Source organism: Ictalurus punctatus, chromosome 16 (assembly GCF_001660625.3).
Source record: "Ictalurus punctatus breed USDA103 chromosome 16, Coco_2.0, whole genome shotgun sequence".
NCBI classification, from domain to species: Eukaryota; Metazoa; Chordata; class Actinopteri; order Siluriformes; family Ictaluridae; genus Ictalurus; species Ictalurus punctatus.
This window is the reverse complement of record NC_030431.2, coordinates 16318083-16336788: the sequence shown is the minus strand read 5'-3', so window position 1 is coordinate 16336788 and position 18706 is coordinate 16318083.

Sequence of the window (18706 nt, the reverse complement as noted above, 5' to 3'; positions counted from 1 at the left end):
TGTGGACACTTGGGGACACTCCCGAATGGCGAAGAGCATGGAGGCAAGGAGGAGGTCCCAGTTTCGCTGACACTGAGGGCACCGTTGACAGAAGGCGCAGAACTCTGCGTCCATTCCCGGCCAGATGAAGTGGTCCTTCAGTTTTTCACCTGGTGTTTCGGGCCCCCAGGTGGCCCCCGAGTGGATGGGCATGGGCCAGGTGTATCAGCGTTTGGATTCGAGTCTTGGGGACTACCAGGAGGTCCACATTTTCCCCTCTGTGCTGGGTCCGGTGGTATAGCAGGCCTCCCTTGACTAAAAAGTAGGAGGCAGGTAGCTGTGTTCTGGGTTTTGGCCAACCCCCTCAATCTGACACACCTGGGCCCAGCAATGCTTCAGGCAGTCATCCTCTTTCTGCTCCTGGCCGAAGTTCCCCTGCTGGCTCACCTGTTGAAATACAGACGAGAATGGGTTAGGGGGTGTGTGCGACTTACCTTCAGCTGGGGTGTTCTCCTTGCCCCAGGCCATGCAGGCTGGCCAGGCTGGGGCCTCCTTCCTTCGCTGGGCTGGTTTTGGTGGCTCCGGAGTGCGGCGGCCCCCTCCGGCCGGCCCGGAGTCTTGACTCTCCTTCGGTGTCCCCTGATCCTCTTTCATCGGCCTGGGTTCCTGCTGAGTGGAGTATCGCCCTTTTATCCTATACATTTGCCTGCTGGATGGTGGAATTCTTTCGTACGGCACTCCAATCACCACCCGTGTGTTTTGGCAGCCCCGCCCCACTGGCACGTGCTCTCCAGCTGTCCAAAACATTGGTGGTGCTGAAGCGGAGCTGTTTCTTCAGCACCACCACGGCAGTCGCGGGAGGAGTGATCTTTGTTTCCTGTGGCGGCCGGCCGGCCGACCACTAGGATGTGACCCAAGGCTAGAAACCGGGGACACTCAAATTTTCAGAGCACATAGGCATCGCCGTGTGACACTGATTACTCTCAGAGGTTTCGTCCTTGGATGAAACCCTGTTGTCTCTAATTTTCCAAAAAGCTAAACACAACTAAGTTATATCATCAAGTACTTACATCAGTTTGAGGATGACAAAATCACAGAGAGCCGTGAATAGGGAAAGCAAGGGTTTAATGCTGCTCACCACACGAGATCCGCACAGAGGGACGTCCCAGAGTGATATCTCCCAGTCCCCTGAGATGGGGCTCCCTTTTTATACAGTTGAAACACCCCTCGTTTGCCCAAAATACCATTACATGTGATGTCTGGGTGATGTACTGTCTGGGTTTTTTCCCCCTCAGACATCTCGAAACCTGTCGCGTTTGCACTTTTAAGTGCTTTGTTTGTTTTTTTTAATGACCAACTTCTGCTTTTTATGGCATGTCTGAGCTGTTTTTGAGTGAGGATATTTATCACCTGTGTGCTTTTTCTCCTTTATCATGGGTAACTGTATGCTTTTTCTGCATTGTTATTAGCATATGTACTGTATGATTTAGTAAAATTATCATTAGCCATTACTTTGTTATTCTGATTACTCTGGGTCTGTGTATGAATGAGTTCATGCTCTTGGGTGTGTGTGCTGTGTGTTGCACTTCCTCTTTTTGGTCAGGCCCTAGGCCTTGCTATAATTAACTTTTTTAAGAGACATTGTCTATAAGGAAGAGAGCGTGACTCTGTTCTTTCCTATATTCTCACTAAATTTTCATTCTCCCGATTTTATTACCCTTGTGTTTTATTTCTATCAAAAATCTTATCCAACATTCCCTCCTCTGAGGCTTTCCAAGCCTCACATCACTAATTTAGTGGGTATCTATGAATAAACTGATTCTGGCGCACCCAATGGCCATCTTCAGTTAATTGCCTAATAGTGATTTTTACCTACCCATAGTGTCGGCAATTGTACTCACCCATTGGCTGGCCGCTAGTCGCAATTATTTCTATGATGGTGTTGTTTGTGTCTTTTAGGGAGTAATTGCTTTGATTACACTGATTAAATACTGATTGCTTGTACTCGTACCTGCTATTCAGTAGCTATATATACTTATTATATAATATATATACTTATTACCTATTTTGTCCCTATTTTTCTCGACTGGGTTTACTACCCTCCATTTTGTTTTCGTCAGGACGTCAAGGTTTTCTGATTACCACTTTTCCTTGCTTTTCACAGTTTGTACCTTCGCACCAAGGGGTGGGCGAAAAAACCTCTCTGAGGAAAAATTCCCACCCTGCCAGCACCCTTGTGCTCGACAGCACCCCTTTTCCTGTGCCTGGTTGCATTTACAATTCTTTACACATTGCATGTATGATCATAAACAGTTCATAACAACTCAATTAAGCAGTTTATGTTTCAACAAGTCAAAGTCCATTCTCCTCCATTCGGCAGCATCCTTCAGTATGCTGGTTGTCTTCGGCCCAGGCACTTTGCATACCGTAGAGGGCCACCCTTGGGGAGAGGTTAGGCTAGCACTTACACCCAGGGCATGGCTCATCACCTCTTCTTCACTTTCTTGAACACACATGCACATTCAAGCAAATGGAGGCACGGAATAAACATAACCAACATGACATGGTAATCATACCTGAATCAACACCTGGCTTCACTAACTCACTAGCTATTGATACATGTTGATTGGACATAAAGATCTGTTATCTGGGCTGCATTCTACTCACATACTAGTATACTGCCATGTTTAACACTGATATCCCTTTGTCGGCCCTGTCTTATTCTTGGATAGGTCGTATAGACCACTATCTTCCATTTCATGTCATAAGGATGACAAATCAAAAACAATAACACACTTCTAATAAATCAAAAACAATAAATATAATAACCAAACCAATAAAACAATTGAAATACTGTTTCATAACACTGTGCATCAGTTCCCCTTATCCCGGAGGTGGCTCTGGTTATTGCTTCGTACCTGTGATCACTGACATCCTCCTCCCCCCTATGAGGCGGTGACGCCTCACCACAATAACGACCAGGATGAGAATGAGACCACCGCACTGGCCAGATACGGCAACCACTACTCTTTACAGATCTTTCAGATTGTTTCTGTGCTGTTAGTATGATCTAAACCATGGGCTTTGTTTATTAACAGCGGGAGAAAGCTCGCTGGGGTCACGCACAACCCATCTATACTACCCCACAGCCATGTTCCTGTTTTTTCCTTTGCACCCCTTTATATATCTACAAAGGCTGCTAAGGCCTCAGAAGTCCAGACAAGGGAAGCATTTGGTTGTGATTGATCAGCTGCTTTTATCATGCCTCTTAACGGTTGAATCCTTAAAGTGAACTTACACACCACCCAAGGCCTACTAAATGACTAAATCCTGCCATACCCAAAAAGGCCATCATTTGTTTTACCGTCTGCGGTTGTGGCGCTCTACTTATAGCTTCCACATGTTTTGGTGTACTTGTACAGCTTTCCCCTTCCAATATGCAACCCAAATATTCCTGCCTGCACGACTGCAATTTCCCTTTGCTTACCTTGTCCCCAATTTTGGCAAGCATTGTCAGGATTTTCAATCAATCCTGCTGAGACTGCTCTTTGGACCGACTACAGATCAAAAGATCATGACGTATTACACCACGGTACTTTGATATTCCAGGGCTGGGAGATCTCGAGCTAGAACCTGATTAATATTGACGGGCTCTCACAGTATTCCTGTGGGAGTCTAGTGTATGTATATTGTTCCCTTCATAAACGCAAACAGATACTGAGAATCTGTGTTGAGGGGTACACTGGAAAAAAAAAAAAAACAGAGCATAGGTCTATTACCGTGTACCATTTAGTCCCTTCTGGTATGTTAGACAGAAGGGTGTGTGGGTCGGACACCACAGGTGTTTCCAGCATGACTACTTGATTCACAGCCCTTAAATTGTGTACCCAACCTCCATTTATCCGAATCTGGTTTTCTTACAGGGAAAATAGGTGTGTTGAACTGGCTTTTGGTGGGGACTAGTACTCCAGCCCCCATCAGACCGTATATCGTTGGCTGTATTCCTTCTCTAGCCTGCACTGATAGTGGGTACTGTCTCTGACATGGCAGCCTCACATGTTCCTTAACTTTTATTTTTGCCAAGCTTGCTGACGTAACCATCCCTGACTTAACCAATGGGTACTGTCTCTAGAAGTTCCTCACCTTCCTGTCTGTCTTTTGTCTCTACCATTGCCATCTGATAACCTTTACCACCTAGCCCTAAATATATACTAACACTAGTTGCCACCGTGAGGTCCACTGCTACCAGAGAGATGCGTATGAATTGCCTATCTGTGGATCTATGCGTGTATGGATTTTCAGTCGGTTTCCATTCCCTAACCTCCCTTGCCTGTCTTACCATTGACCCTAGGTCTTTCAGTTCAAAGTTTTCTGCAACCATGAGAGTGACATGGGGAGCCGTGATTTCTCCCTGATACCAGTTCGTGATTCTGCCTGGGAGTTTTATCATGGCGGCCACTCCTTATGGGCCGCTCACTATGTCCATTATTTTAACGTCCACCATCTGTCCCTGCTCCATTTCTTCCCACATCTGGGCAAAATCCTGGTCTTCTCCCCCTTCATCATACTTCAAGGCACAGTGCAGAGGGGTGTCTGTCTCATGGCAGCCTGGATATATGCATTTTAGTCATGGTCTCCATTCCACCTATTTTGTCTTCCATAATTCGATCATAAAAGGTGCTTTTAACTTATCGCCAATCGTCACTGTGACTGTTGGTTCTTGTTCCGTGTGCAGTGTGGTGACGTACTGAATCAACTCCATCTCTGGCTTTTCTTGGCTTCTTCAACTTTGGTTGGGGCTGGGTCTCCTGTATGGGCCGTACATAGGGACTCCTGGGGGCACAGGGGACTGCATTGCGGGTGGATTCTGTGATTTTCCTGCATTGGTCTTGGTCTTAGAATTTGACCCCTTCTCTCTGCTCTCTCCACCCAGTCCAGTTCCTCCTCAGGTGATTTGGATCTTGGATCACCACATCCTCAGCATCCTTCAGCTGCAAAGTTTCACCTTTGGGGAAATCCTCCTCGGCCATATTGTCGTCTGCATTTTTGTCTTCCTCCTGTCTTCCTTCAACAGGTCTTTGGAAGCCTTTGAATGTTCCTTTAACTTCGACTTCAGCAGGTATCCATTCCTCTTCCCCTTCCTCTTATGGCTGCATCATGTATATTCTTGCTGTCGGGGTGTGCGCTCTGAGTTTTACTCGTGGCAAATATGGGCGTGGTGGCCTCGGCTCCCTTAGTTTCTCACATGGTGACACAGTTCCCTTTATCTAATTTTCTTTTCCTTTCTCTTGCCCTACTTTAACTTTGTCATTATTCACTTCCTTTGCCTTTTCTACTTATTCTTTCTCTTGCTACTCTTTCTCTTCCCTCTCCTTCAAACCATTCCACTTCTTCTTTCTTTATTTCCTTATATTCTTTTCTTCCTTTTTTTCCCCTAGCTTTGTCCATGCCTTCTTCCCTCTTTTTCTCATCCCTCACTACACGTCTTTCCTTCATTTCATACATCGTTGCTCATCAAAACGTCATCATGACGGGCCATTTCAACACTCCTTTGTTGTTGTTTTTTTTTTTTTTTTTTTTTTTGTATTTGTTTTTTCTCTTCCCCATTTTTGCAATAATGTTTAATGTCTTTTCTATTTTCTTTGTTGTTATTGTTTCACTATTAATCTCTATTGGATTTACTTCCGCTTTTCCAGCTGCCATCTTACCTTTGTACAAATACGTTTATGAGTGGGTTTTTTTTTTCTTCCCCCAACTTCTCCCAGGCCATATCTCAAAAATCCCCAGCCCCTCATAAATAAGAGAATGCTCCTTTATTTTTGGGTTTACATTTGTTACTTATACAGTAAGTATACTTATTACTTATTACGTATGCAGTTATTTCATTATCCCTTATTCCTTGTACAATTATATTATCATTTGTTTATTAATACAGTTATTTTTATTGTCAGTTATTCCTTATGCAATTATTCTATTGTCACTTGTTATTCATATGGTTATCCTATTATCAGTTTACAATTCAATTCAGTTCAACTCTGCTCTTTCTTCATGAATGGTTTCATTTCCTCTTCTTACACACACACACAGCCACATCTATTTATAAAGTCACACACACACACACACACTCGCCTATACGTTTGCGTGCGCACACACACTATCACTCACAGTACACATGTATACACATATACATACACATATTTATATATATATACACACACATACATATTAATTTATACTTTGACACCAATATTTACCCTTTTACAACCCTTGTTTTACACATATGAAATTAGCCGGATACAATATCACACACTCACCGGGTATGCTTCTCTTAACGGGTAATTACCCCTGAGCAATACCCAGACCTGGGCCCAGGATTTTATACCCCTCCAAGCAGACCTGGAATCACTCCAGCGGTATCAGGGGTCCCCACCAAGAAGTCACCACCTTCTCTGTGGCCGGTATCTGGGGTTGTGAGGCCTCACCACCTGCCTCTATTTCAGACCTGAATCTATTAATTCAGCGGTATCGCAGGACTTTCACTCACACTTTACACATGCACACAATTTAATAAACAAAATAACTTAAATAGATTCCATCGTTACTTCCCCAGTTTTCTCTTACTTTTCATACTCACTTTTGGCTCACTTCAATTTTTAAACACCCAATCATTCATCCAGGTTCTTTTTGGAGGTCAACTCCGTCCTCCCTCCCTCTCTGGGGCTTTCCTCTCCGGGCAGCAGAGTAACTAAGGCAGAGCTTTGAATAAACAGGTGTCTGCTGTACCTTTTCCCTATACGGCCTGCCTGCTGCCTATGGAGTGGTGAAGTCCCAAGAAAGGAGATCAGACTACGGGCCTTAACCCACTCCTGGCTGGCTCGCCAATTGTTGTCTCTAATTTTCCAAAAAGCTAAACACGACTAAATTATATCATCAAGTACTTACATCAGTTTGAGGATGACAAAATCACAGAGAGCCGTGAATAGGAAAAGCAAGGGTTTATTGCTGCTCACCACACGAGATCCGCACAGAGGGACGTCCCAGAGTGATCTCCCAGTCCCCTGAGATGGGGCTCCCTTTTTATACAGTTGAAACACCCCTCGTTTGCCCAAAATACCATTACATGTGATGTCTGGGTGATGTACTGTCTGGGTTTTTTCCCCCTCAGACATCTCGAAACCTGTCGCGTTTGCACTTTTAAGTGCTTTGTTTTTTTTTTAAAGACCAACTTCTGCTTTTTATGGCATGTCTGAGCTGTTTTTGAGTGAGGATATTTATCACCTGTGTGCTTTTTCTCCTTTATCATGGGTAACTGCTTTTTCTGCATTGTTATTAGCATATGTACTGTATGATTTAGTAAAATTATCATTAGCCATTACTTTGTTATTCTGATTACTCTGGGTCTGTGTATGAATGAGTTCATGCTCTTGGGTGTGTGTGCTGTGTGTTGCACTTCCTCTTTTTGGTCAGGCCCTAGGCCTTGCTATAATTAACTTTTTTAAGAGACATTGTCTATAAGGAAGAGAGCGTGACTCTGTTCTTTCCTATATTCTCACTAAATTTTCATTCTCCCGATTTTATTACCCTTGTGTTTTATTTCTATCAAAAATCTTATCCAACAACCCCCAACTTCTCAGCCACCACTGAATGTTCTCCTATGCAATAGGCCCACAAGCTTCAATAGTCTCCCAAGATCCAGCTTTACCTTGCTCAATGTTGATAGGATTGACCCTACACGAGTTGGGGATAGAAACACCCTCATCGTAGTAGAATCCTTATAACCCCTAGAAAAGTTATCCACTGCACTGGGGAAAGCATACTTTTCTGAAATTCAACCTGAGCCCCAAGCTCTTCATCTGGGTGAGAACAACATCTCAATGTTGAACCACCAGTTCCCTGGATCGTGCTACAATTAACCAGTCATCCAGGTAATTTAGTACACGGATGCGCTGGAGTCACAATGGAGCCAGAATGACATCCATGAACTTTGTGAAGGTTCGAGGGGATAAAGCTAACGATATTTCTATGTGGAAATATGCACCTTTTAGATCTATCGTCACAAACCAGTCCTCGAACTGTTAATATAAGTTTGGGCGTCAACATCATGAACCTGTATGTACAAAGAGTTCAGTTCAGATGACGCAGATCTAAAATTGGCCGCATACTCCTCTATTTTTTGTGGACCAGAAAATAATGGCTGTAAAAACCTCCCTCCAACAGGGAACAGAGTACATGTTCTATTGCTCATTTGTCCAAGAGGGATCTTCCTTCCTGTGCTAACGTCGGGCTCTGGTCTGTGCTGACTACTGTGGTGAGCACACCTCTGAACTGGGGGGGTCAAGCTCTGAACTGGACCCAGTAACCCTTGTCTACGGTAGACAGAACCCATGGAGACACATTTGGCAGTAGTTTCCACACTGCCAGATGGTCTTTTAGTGACGTTAACTATTCCACATTCTATTGGAGGGAAAGCATCAGATTTTCATTGCCCTGTGACAGCTTGCTGACCAGAGAACACTGAAAACTTGGGACAGCCTTGGCTCGGGGAGGCACTACAGTAGCACTGGGGGCTAACTGCCCTAACAACCTCATGTCCCCTGATACATCCCTCCATGGCCCCTCAGGACCGCTCTTCTTTGTCTGCTTGGTCTTTATGACCATTCTTAGATCAGGCCTATTAGCAGGCCGCAACTGTGGCTGCCCGGTTCCCCTGGCTGTCTGCGGGGGTTGGTGGGCTGCCATACTCGCCCCCTGTGTCTTCCTCGCACTAGTGCTGGCCCGGGCTCCACTCGTGGATGCCCAGGTGAACTCAACACAACATGGAAGGAACTGGCTGAATGCCGCCATACGTCAAGCTCACTCAGCAGGTCTGCTTGGTAGGCCTGCAACAGTGTCATTGTCTGCAGTGACCCACAAGCAAGATTATTACTGCATAGGCCTTGCCCACCAATGCCACGGTAGCCTTACACGGTGGCTTGTATGGCAAAGCCGGCCCCCCTAAATTACCTGCTGTCGATGGAGAGAGGTAGCTCGCAAGCACCTCTTCCACCTTCAGCATAGTTAAATAGCCATGCTGTTCATTCCCCACAATGGCCGAATAATCCAACATCGCGGGGTTATAAATACGGCTTCTGCATGGTTTTCCCCCAGAAGCCTGATATTTTGTCATGTACTTCTGGAAGAAAGGGGAGTTTCTGCAGTGTGAGGGATTTACTTTCACTGGAGAGAAAAAGGCTCATCCAGCCTTAGTAATCACTTCAAGCAGCTCTTTAAATGCTGCTCTCAGTTTTTATTATATCCTTCTGGCTCCTCGGAGTCAGAGAGGAATTATTACTATTATCTTTGTGTGTGTTTGTGAGTTGTTTTTTTTCTTCTTCTTTTTTCCCTTTTGGCTTTCCATAGCAGAAGGAGGAGTCACAAAGTGAGCTCCAAAATCCAAAATCCAGCAGATAGCCGGACCCGGAAGACAGAGCAAGAGATAGAGCAGCGCTCATCTCCGGCTCCTCTTCCAGATCCATAAGAGATCCCCCGGACCTGAGATGGCTAGCTGCCTCGGCAGCGGCCGGCCCAGATCCGCGAGGCTCTGAAACCCAACTAGCTTTGGCTTCCGAGAAGAGCGTGAGTCACGAGCGGAGCTGCCTAATGTAGGCGTTACCATGCGCAGCCTCTAGAGGCTGCCATCACATGCTCCAGCCCTCGACACTTCACCCAGAAAGTGTGCACTTTTCCCCGTGATGAAACGGGAGCAAGCCGTAACACGCTTCCTGAATTCTCTCACTCATATTTTTCTCTCTTGCTCATTCCTTTTTTCCCCTCTTTTTTTAAAGGGTTAGAAAAGTCCAGAGATTTTTAGAAAATATAGAAAGATTAAGCGTCTTTTGTTTTTTTCCACAAACAACCGACATGCAGTCTTTTGTTGAAGATAATAAGGCTGATGGCGCGGTTCACAGGTGTTAATTGCCACGTCACCTGATCATAGCAGGCCTATAAATAGGCATGATTTTACACAAGCTTCAGATGCCAGTCGCGCTTGAGAGGCGCTCCACCATACTGTTATGCTAAACGCAACATCGAGTTCCCTTTGAAAGGGAACTTTTATACCCATGAGCAATGATAGAAAATCTTTATGTTGCCCTTGAGTACAATATCTAAATGGGGGACCAGACTGGTAAAGTTTAGGTAAGAAATGTTTATGACAGCCAGCAGGGGAGATTGGATCTGAGTAAAAAAAAAAAAGTCCTGTGAGATGACCACATCTTAAATATATCACACAAAGGGTGATAAGGCCATCAATCAGGGCATAAAGTAGTATTCGGCAACACTTTTTTAAAGGGTACCTACTCAGAACAGCCATAACACTAAGACCACTAACAGGTGAAGTGAATAACATTGATTATCTCGATACAGTGGCACCTGTCAAGGGGTGAGATATATTAGGCAGCACGTGAACAGTCAGTTCTCTTGCAATGTCAAGTGAGAGAAAATTCTCAAATCTATTCTTTTGGTACTGTCTCTTTTGTGGGTGTACCTTCCAACTGAATATTTCAATCAAGCTCTCAAAATTGTTCAAATTTTTCAAAAATAACAGTTTCAAAAAAGGTCAACTGATCCATCTTTTCTCCTTGGAAACATTTTTTTTCTTTGAAAGTTTAATCAAGTAGCCCTGTCTAAACACAATGCGAGCCAACACAATCCCTATCCGACCATACGGAAGGAATGTATCCAGATCTATGAGCCTATGTCTGTGGTGATCCCTCACATGCACACCACTCGCTCCAGTTTGTAATGCATATTCGGTGAATGAATATAAGAGAAAATACAACAGAAAAAACCTGAGCTGCGTTACAGGTCAGAAGAACACAAAATAACTCCATTAATGTCCTTTTTCACATTTTACCACTGGTAAGAACAGTTTACACTCAAGCTTCCATCACTGAACAGTTGATAACTTCAGTTTGATTAAAAAAATAATAATAATGATGTAAAACTCTAATGATGATAATTTCCAAATTCCTTTTAACACACTTAACACTGCTTGACTTTATAGTATACAGTTATAGAAGTTAAACAATAAAAGAGTCAATAAATGACTCTGGTTTATCTCAAGGTTTCTTCTAAAACCAACTAATTCCAATACTCACATCAAGACAATTCCCTATCTTCTTCTTGTTATTGGTCTTGTAATCACATACAAAGTTATTTTATCTTCAGAAAATACTTTATTTTATTAATTTATTATTATTTTATTTATCCATCCATTTTCTGTACTGCTTATCCTACACAGGGTTGCGGGAAGCCTGGAGCCTGTCTTTGTACTGGGGGAGGAAACTGTAGTACTTAGAGAAAAAAACCCTAAGCATGGGGAGAACACTCAAGCACACAGGGTGAAGGTAGGAATTTAATCCTCAACCCCAGAGGTGTGAGGCAAATGTGCTAACCACTAAGACACAGTGCCTCCATTTAATTATATATTTTAAACACCCCCTTTTTTCTCTGTTTCTAAATGCTTAACTGTGTTTTTTACTCTTGCATTGTGTTTTTTTTTTTTTTATACAAGCTGCAGAAGTTTCTTAAAGTCACGAGGTATCTTTTACTGCACTGAATATGGTTATAATTACTGGATGGCAATAAACAACTGCCTGTTTATTCTTTAAAGGGTTCTAATATGAATTATTACAGTATGTCTGCTCATTTAATTTTATTGAATATTTAAGAGATGTTTGAGTGGTCATACATTAACATGGGTGATATCAGCTTTCATGTATGTTCTTTCATTTTCATGTAGGGAATGTTAGGGAATGTTATGGAACAATTGTTGATTTTCCATTATGTGCATATCTTAAATGCTCTTATGATCATGAAGGAGAAAAAAATTATTTAAATAAACATTCTACTAAAGCCTTCTATAAGCATCAATGTGGCTGTCTGACCTGTGCAACAGAAAAAAGGCTTATTTGTACAGGAGTTTGTGTTTGAATTCTTTCAATAAAGTAAAAGGATGAAGAAGGAAGTAGGGTAGTGAGAGTTACCACTCTCTGTCCCTTGGTTCACTATGCTCTTTAGGAAGAAGGGTAGTGAGTGTTACCATTCTCTGCTCCTTGGTTCACTTTTCTCTTTACCACTACCAACCCAAAGTGGGTTCTCTACTGAAAACCCTCAGTAGGGATCTGTAGGGATCCACACATTCAGAGAGCTCCACGGACTACAGTACGAGAAAGCTTAGTTAAGTTGTCCACAGAGAACACCAGAGCCTTACACCAACTTAGCTTACCTTCCAAAAGTTTTATTACCTCCAAAATGCAATATTCTTATAATATCCTAGTTTTAATAATCTATTTACAAGCTGTCAATGTTAAGGCTAGATCCCAGAAGTATTCAAATTATCTCCATATATACATGTATCTGACTATTTGATGTAATAACTGATCTAATTCTGACCTGCTGTGTTAATTTTAAAACTTTGAGGGTTTTACCCACACCACAATTTATAAAGGTAAAGTTCAGCCAATATGATTCAGCATTTCTTTGTTTAGATTTAATATTATGCAGTCTGTGCAAGTACAATGAAAGTCGTTTACAATATAAGCCACCAGCTGTGAAATTGAGATGGGACAGAGTGTATTCTTTACCTCCCACCAGTGTGTCTAAAACACTTATCAACAGCAGCTCAACAGCATGTCTAGGTGACTTTAATGTGTTTTATACTGACTATTTCTATAGTCTTTGTTGTGTCATAGCTAAAAGCCGTACATGATGCATGTTTGGGTTCTGGATCATCTTTATACTTATAACACATTCTTTAGGTGTATAGAAGGGAGGCACAAAATGCAAACTCCCCGAAGTCAAGGACCCTGAATTTAGTCCAGCTCCCTAATATAATCCCTAATTTTATGTGTACCAATATTCCTCTTTTTAAAAAGATATTTTCAGTAGATTTGATTTGATTCAGCTTTATTGTCATTGCACAAGTACAACAAAATGCAGTTTAGCATCTAACCAGTGCAACAGAGCTAAAGTGCAGGGTATGCAGATAAATAGAATGGTAAGGTACATATGCACAGTGAGATGGGTATTTGCAGATCCACTGGTGAATATACAGTGTACAGTGTAAATATTAACAGTATGGCAAGATACAATATAAGGCCAAAAGTCAGTGGACACCTGACCATCACACTCATATGTGGTTCTTCCCCAAATTGTTCCTGCAATGTTGGAAGCATACAATCATATAGGACATTTTTGCATGCATTAGCATTAGAATTTCCCTTCACTGGAACAAAAGGTCCTAGCACAAACATGTTCCCGCATGCCCCTGTGCACAAAATGAGGGCCATGAAGACATTGCTTACTGAGGTTGGAGTGAACGAACTCAAGTAGCCACACAGAGACCTGACCTCAATGCCCCTGATCATATGCAATGGGATGTTCAAAAAGTACATATGGGTGAGATGGTAAGGTGTCTATAACTGTTCCATCTATCTATCTATCTATCTATCTATCTATCTATCTATCTATCTACAGTATCTCACAAAAGTGAGTACACCCCTCACATTTTTGTAAATATTTGATTATATCTTTTCATGTGACAACACTGAAGAAATGACACTTTGCTACAATGTAAAGTGTGACAGTGTAAATTTGCTGTCCCCTCAAAATAACGCAACACACAGCCATTAATGTCTAAACCACTGGCAACAAAAGTGAGTACACCCCTAAGTGAAAATGTCCAAATTGGGCCCAATTAGCCATTTTCCCTCCCCGGTGTCAAGTGACTTGTTAGCGTTACAAGGTCTCAGGTGTGAATGGGGAGTGAATGGGGTGTATTAAATTTGGTGTCATCGCTCTCACACTCCCTCATACTGGTCACTGGAAGTTCAACATGGCACCTCATGGCAAAAAACTCTCTGAGGATCTGAAAAAAAGAATTGTTGCTCTGCATAAAGATGGCCTAGGCTATAAGAAGATTGCCAAGACCCTGACACTGAGCTGTAGTACGATGGCCAAGACCATACAGCGGTTTAACAGGACAGGTTCCACTCAGAACAGGCCTCACCATGGTCGACCAAAGAAGTTGAGTACACGTTCTCAGCGTCATATCCAAGGGTTGTCTTTGGGAAATAGACGTATGAGTGCTGCCAGCATTGCCACAGAGGTTGAAGGGTTGGGGGGTCAGCCTGTCAGTGCAGACCATATGCAGCACACTGTATCAAATTAGTGTGCATCCCAGAAGGAAGCCTCTTCTAAAGATGATGCACAAGTAAGCCCGCAAACAGTTTGCTGAAGACAAGCAGACTAAGGACATGGATTACTGGAACCATGTCCTGTGGTCTGATGAGACCAAGATAAACTAATTTGGTTCAGATGGTGTCAAGCATGTGTGGCGGCAACCAGGTGAGGAGTACAAAGACAAGTGTGTCTTGCCTACAGTCAAGCATGGTGGTGGGAGTGTCATGGTCTGGAGCTGCATGAGTGCTGCCAGCACTGGGGAGCTACAGTTCATTGAGGGAACCATGAATGCCAGCATGTATTGTGACATACTGAAGCAGAGCATGATCCCAGCATGTATTCCAGCATGATAACGACCCCAAACACACCTCCAAGACAACCAGTGCCTTGCTAAAGAAGCTGAGGGTGAAGGTGATGGACTGGCCAAGCATGTCTCCAGACCTAAACCCTATTGAGCATCTGTGGGGCATCCGCAAACGGAAGGTGGAGGAGCACAATGTCTATAACATCCACTAGCTCCATGATGTCGTCATGGAGGAGTAGAAGAGGACTCCAGTGGCAACCTGGGAAGCTCTGGTGAACTCCATGCCCAAGAGGGTTAAAGCAGTGCTGGAAAATAATGGTGGCCACACAAAATATTAACACTTTGGGCCCAATTTGGACATTTTCACTTAGGGGTGTACTCATTTTTGTTACCAGCGGTTTAGACATTAATGGCTGTGTATTGAGTTATTTTGAGGGGACAGCAAATTTACACTGTTACACTTTACATTGTAGCAAAGTGTCATTTCTTCGGTGTTGTCACATGAAAAGATATAATCAAATATTTACAAAAATGTGAGGGGTGTACTCACTTTTGTGAGATACTGTATCTATCTGGAAACCACTATTTATGCTACCACTAGCATAATAATAGTAATACTTTTTTAAAGTGAATTTTCAGTTAATCAAAATAATTTTCCAGATTTTCTTTATAATAAAGAAATTTGATCTTTTGTTAAAAAAAAATACAAAAATATTCTGCTGTCATGGATGTCAAACAATTGCAAACACAACACAGGTTTATATTAAAAAAATCTCTTAAATATAGGTGTGCAACAATTATTGGCACTCCATGAATTCATATGAGAAAAATATATTGTAAGTATTTTCCCACTGATATTAAAAAAAAAAAAAAAAAGTACACCTGAGCTGTGTCCGAAATTGCTCAGTCGTTCACTCATTCATTATTCTGTATATAGCAAATGACATTCGAGTCCACTATATGGGGAAGAAGTGAACGAAAATGAGTGAGTGAATACGGATGCTGATGTAAATATAATGCATCAGAGAGCACTCTGTCGTGGACATTATGGATTGTATCGTAAAACAGTAAAGTTCATTTTCTCACTGTTCCTTTGTCACATTTATTGTATTAGTTGATCAAGAGAACAAAAAAAAACCGCTTGTCATGTTTAATTACTATTATGCTTTTTTATTATATTTATTAAATATTGTATTGTATTTTTAAAATAAAAAAGAGAACAAAAACACTGGTGTCTGTCAGTTATTTTATTTGTTTATCTTCTGTGTCCTCAAGCTGACTCCTGAGGTAAACCTGGCATAAAATCTGCATCTGTACTCTGTCTTGCTAGTTTTTGTTTTGGCAAAACTTCTTTTTCCTGAGGAGAAGAAAAAGGCAAATTTCAAAAAGAGCAACAACTTTAAAGTGTGCTTTGTTAGCTCGAAGATGCCATCTATTGGCAAAAAGACAAAATACATCCAGCTGTTAACTAAATAACTGACAACTAGATCCTTCCCACTCCTGTAAGAAACAAATGCTACTAAATCTTATTTTCCCTCATCCATCCCTAAATTAATTAAAACGTCATCAATACATTATTTTCTAATACATATGTGAATACTCTACATACATGTGTTAACTAATATATGTGAACAATCCACCAAATTATCATTTGATGTGCACAGTTGGTAATTTAAAAGTTACATCGCAAACTAGTAAATGGGTGAAAATGAATACTGTGACAATCATTCAACAATCTGTATCATTTCCCCTTGCAATATCTTGATATATACAGTGAGGGAAAGAAGTATTTGATCCCCTGCTGATTTTGTACGTTTGCCCACTGACAAAGAAATGATCAGTCTATAATTTTAATGGTAGACTTATTTGAACAGTGAGAGACAGAATAACAACAAGAAAATCCAGAAAAACGCATGTCAAAAATGTTATAAATTGATTTGCATTTTAATGAGGGAAATAAGTATTTGACCCCCTCTCAGTCAGAAAGATTTCTGGCTCCCAGGTGTCTTTTATACAGGTAACGAGCTGAGATTAGGAGCACACTCTTAAAGGGAGTGCTCCTAATGTCAGCTTGTTACCTGTATAAAAGACACCTGTCTACAGAAGCAATCAATCAATCAGATTCCAAACTCGCCACCATGGTCAAGACCAAAGAGCTCTCTAAGGATGTCAGGGACAAGATTGTAGACCTATACAAGTCTGGAATGGGCTACAAGACCATTGCCAAGCAGCTTGGTGAGAAAGTGACAACAGTTGGTGCGATTATTCGCAAATGGAAGAAACACAAAAGAACTGTCAATCTCCCTCGGCCTGGGGCTCCATACAAGATCTCACCTCATGGAGTTGCAATGATCATGAGAACAGTGAGGAATCAGCCCAGAACTACACGGGAGGATCTTGTTAATGATCTCAAGGCAGCTGGGACCATAGTCACCAAGAAAACAATTGGTAACACACTACGCCGTGAAGGACTGAAATCCTGCAGCGCCCGCAAGGTCCCTCTGCTCAAGAAAGCACATATATGTGCCCATCTAAAGTATGCCAATGAACATCTGAATGATTCAGAGGACAACTGGGTGAAAGTGTTGTGGTCAGATGAGACGAAAATGGAGCTCTTTGGCATCAACTCAACTTGCCGTGTTTGGAGGAGGAGGAATGCTGCCTATGACCCCAAGAACACCATCCCCACCGTCAAACATGGAGGTGGAAACATTATGCTTTAGGGGTGTTTTTCTGCTAAGGGGACAGGACAACTTCACCGCATCAAAGGGACGATGGACGGGGCCATGTACCGTCAAATCTTGGGTGAGAACCTCCTTCCCTCAGCCAGGGCATTGAAAATGGGTCGTGGATGGGTATTCCAGCATGACAATGACTCAAAACACACGGCCAAGGAGTGGCTCAAGAAGAAGCACATTAAGGTCCTGGAGACTGGCTAGGCCACTCCAGACCTTAATCCCATAGAAAATCTGTGGAGGGAGCTGAAGGTTCGAGTTGCCAAACGTCAGCCTCGAAACCTTAATGACTTGGAGAAGAGCTGCAAAGAGGAGTGGGACAAAATCCCTCCTGAGATGTGTACAAACCTGGTGGCCAACTACAAGAAATGTCTGACCTCTGTGATTGCCAACAAGGGTTTTGCCACCAAGTACTAAGTCATGTTTTGCAGAGGGGTCAAATACTTATTTCCCTCAGTAAAATGCAAATCAATTTATAACATTTTTGACATGCGTTTTTCTGGATTTTTTTGTTGTTATTCTGTCTCTCACTGTTCAAATAAATCTACCATTAAAATTATAGAATGATAATTTCTTTGTCAGTGGGCAAACGTACAAAATCAGCAGGGGATCAAATACTTCTTTCCCTCACTGTATGTATTTAATTTAATAAAAAGTTACACTTACATTTGTAAAAGTTGTCACCTCCAATGTTCCCGTCCGCCATGTTTTTTTTTTCTTTTGTGTTCTACCACCTTCTCGCGTTGGAGTATGGGAAATAGTGCTTTGGTGTGTGTAGCTCGCATGATAAACGAGTGAAAAAATGTAGGGAAGTTGTTCACTCAGAATTCGGACACCACTAAACAATCGCCAACACCTGATATAGTGCACTGTATAGGAGATAGGGAGAGTTTTCGGACACAGCGTTGGGTGACTAGGAACAGGAAATTGTTCAACCATGACATCCTGTTTCACAGGGGTATAAATATTGTATGAGGTAATACATAGGACAAATTCATTCATTCAAAGTCATTCATAACAATGGGTAAGACCAAGGAATATAGCTGTGATGTGTAGCAATATTTTGTTGAGCTTCACAAAATGGGAAGTGGCTATAAGAAAACAGCACATGCATTGAAAATGCCCTTTTCCGCCACCAAGCCAATAATCAAGAATTTCCAGTCCCAAATAGAAAGTCTCCAAATCTACAATCCGAAGTCACCTACATCACCCCGTATTGTTTGGAAAGTTTTCAATAAAAAAAGCCTCTACTTTCATCCAAAAACAAGCTCAAGCATATTCAGTTTGCCAGACATTACTGGAACTTCAAATTGAATCGGGTTCTATGGTCAGATGAAACCAAAATAGAGCTTTTTGGCAATAAACACCAGAGGTGGATTTGGCGCACACATAGAAAGGCAGCCATATGAAAAGTACCTCATGCCCACAGTTAAATATGGTGGTGGCTCTTTAATGTTCTGGGTCT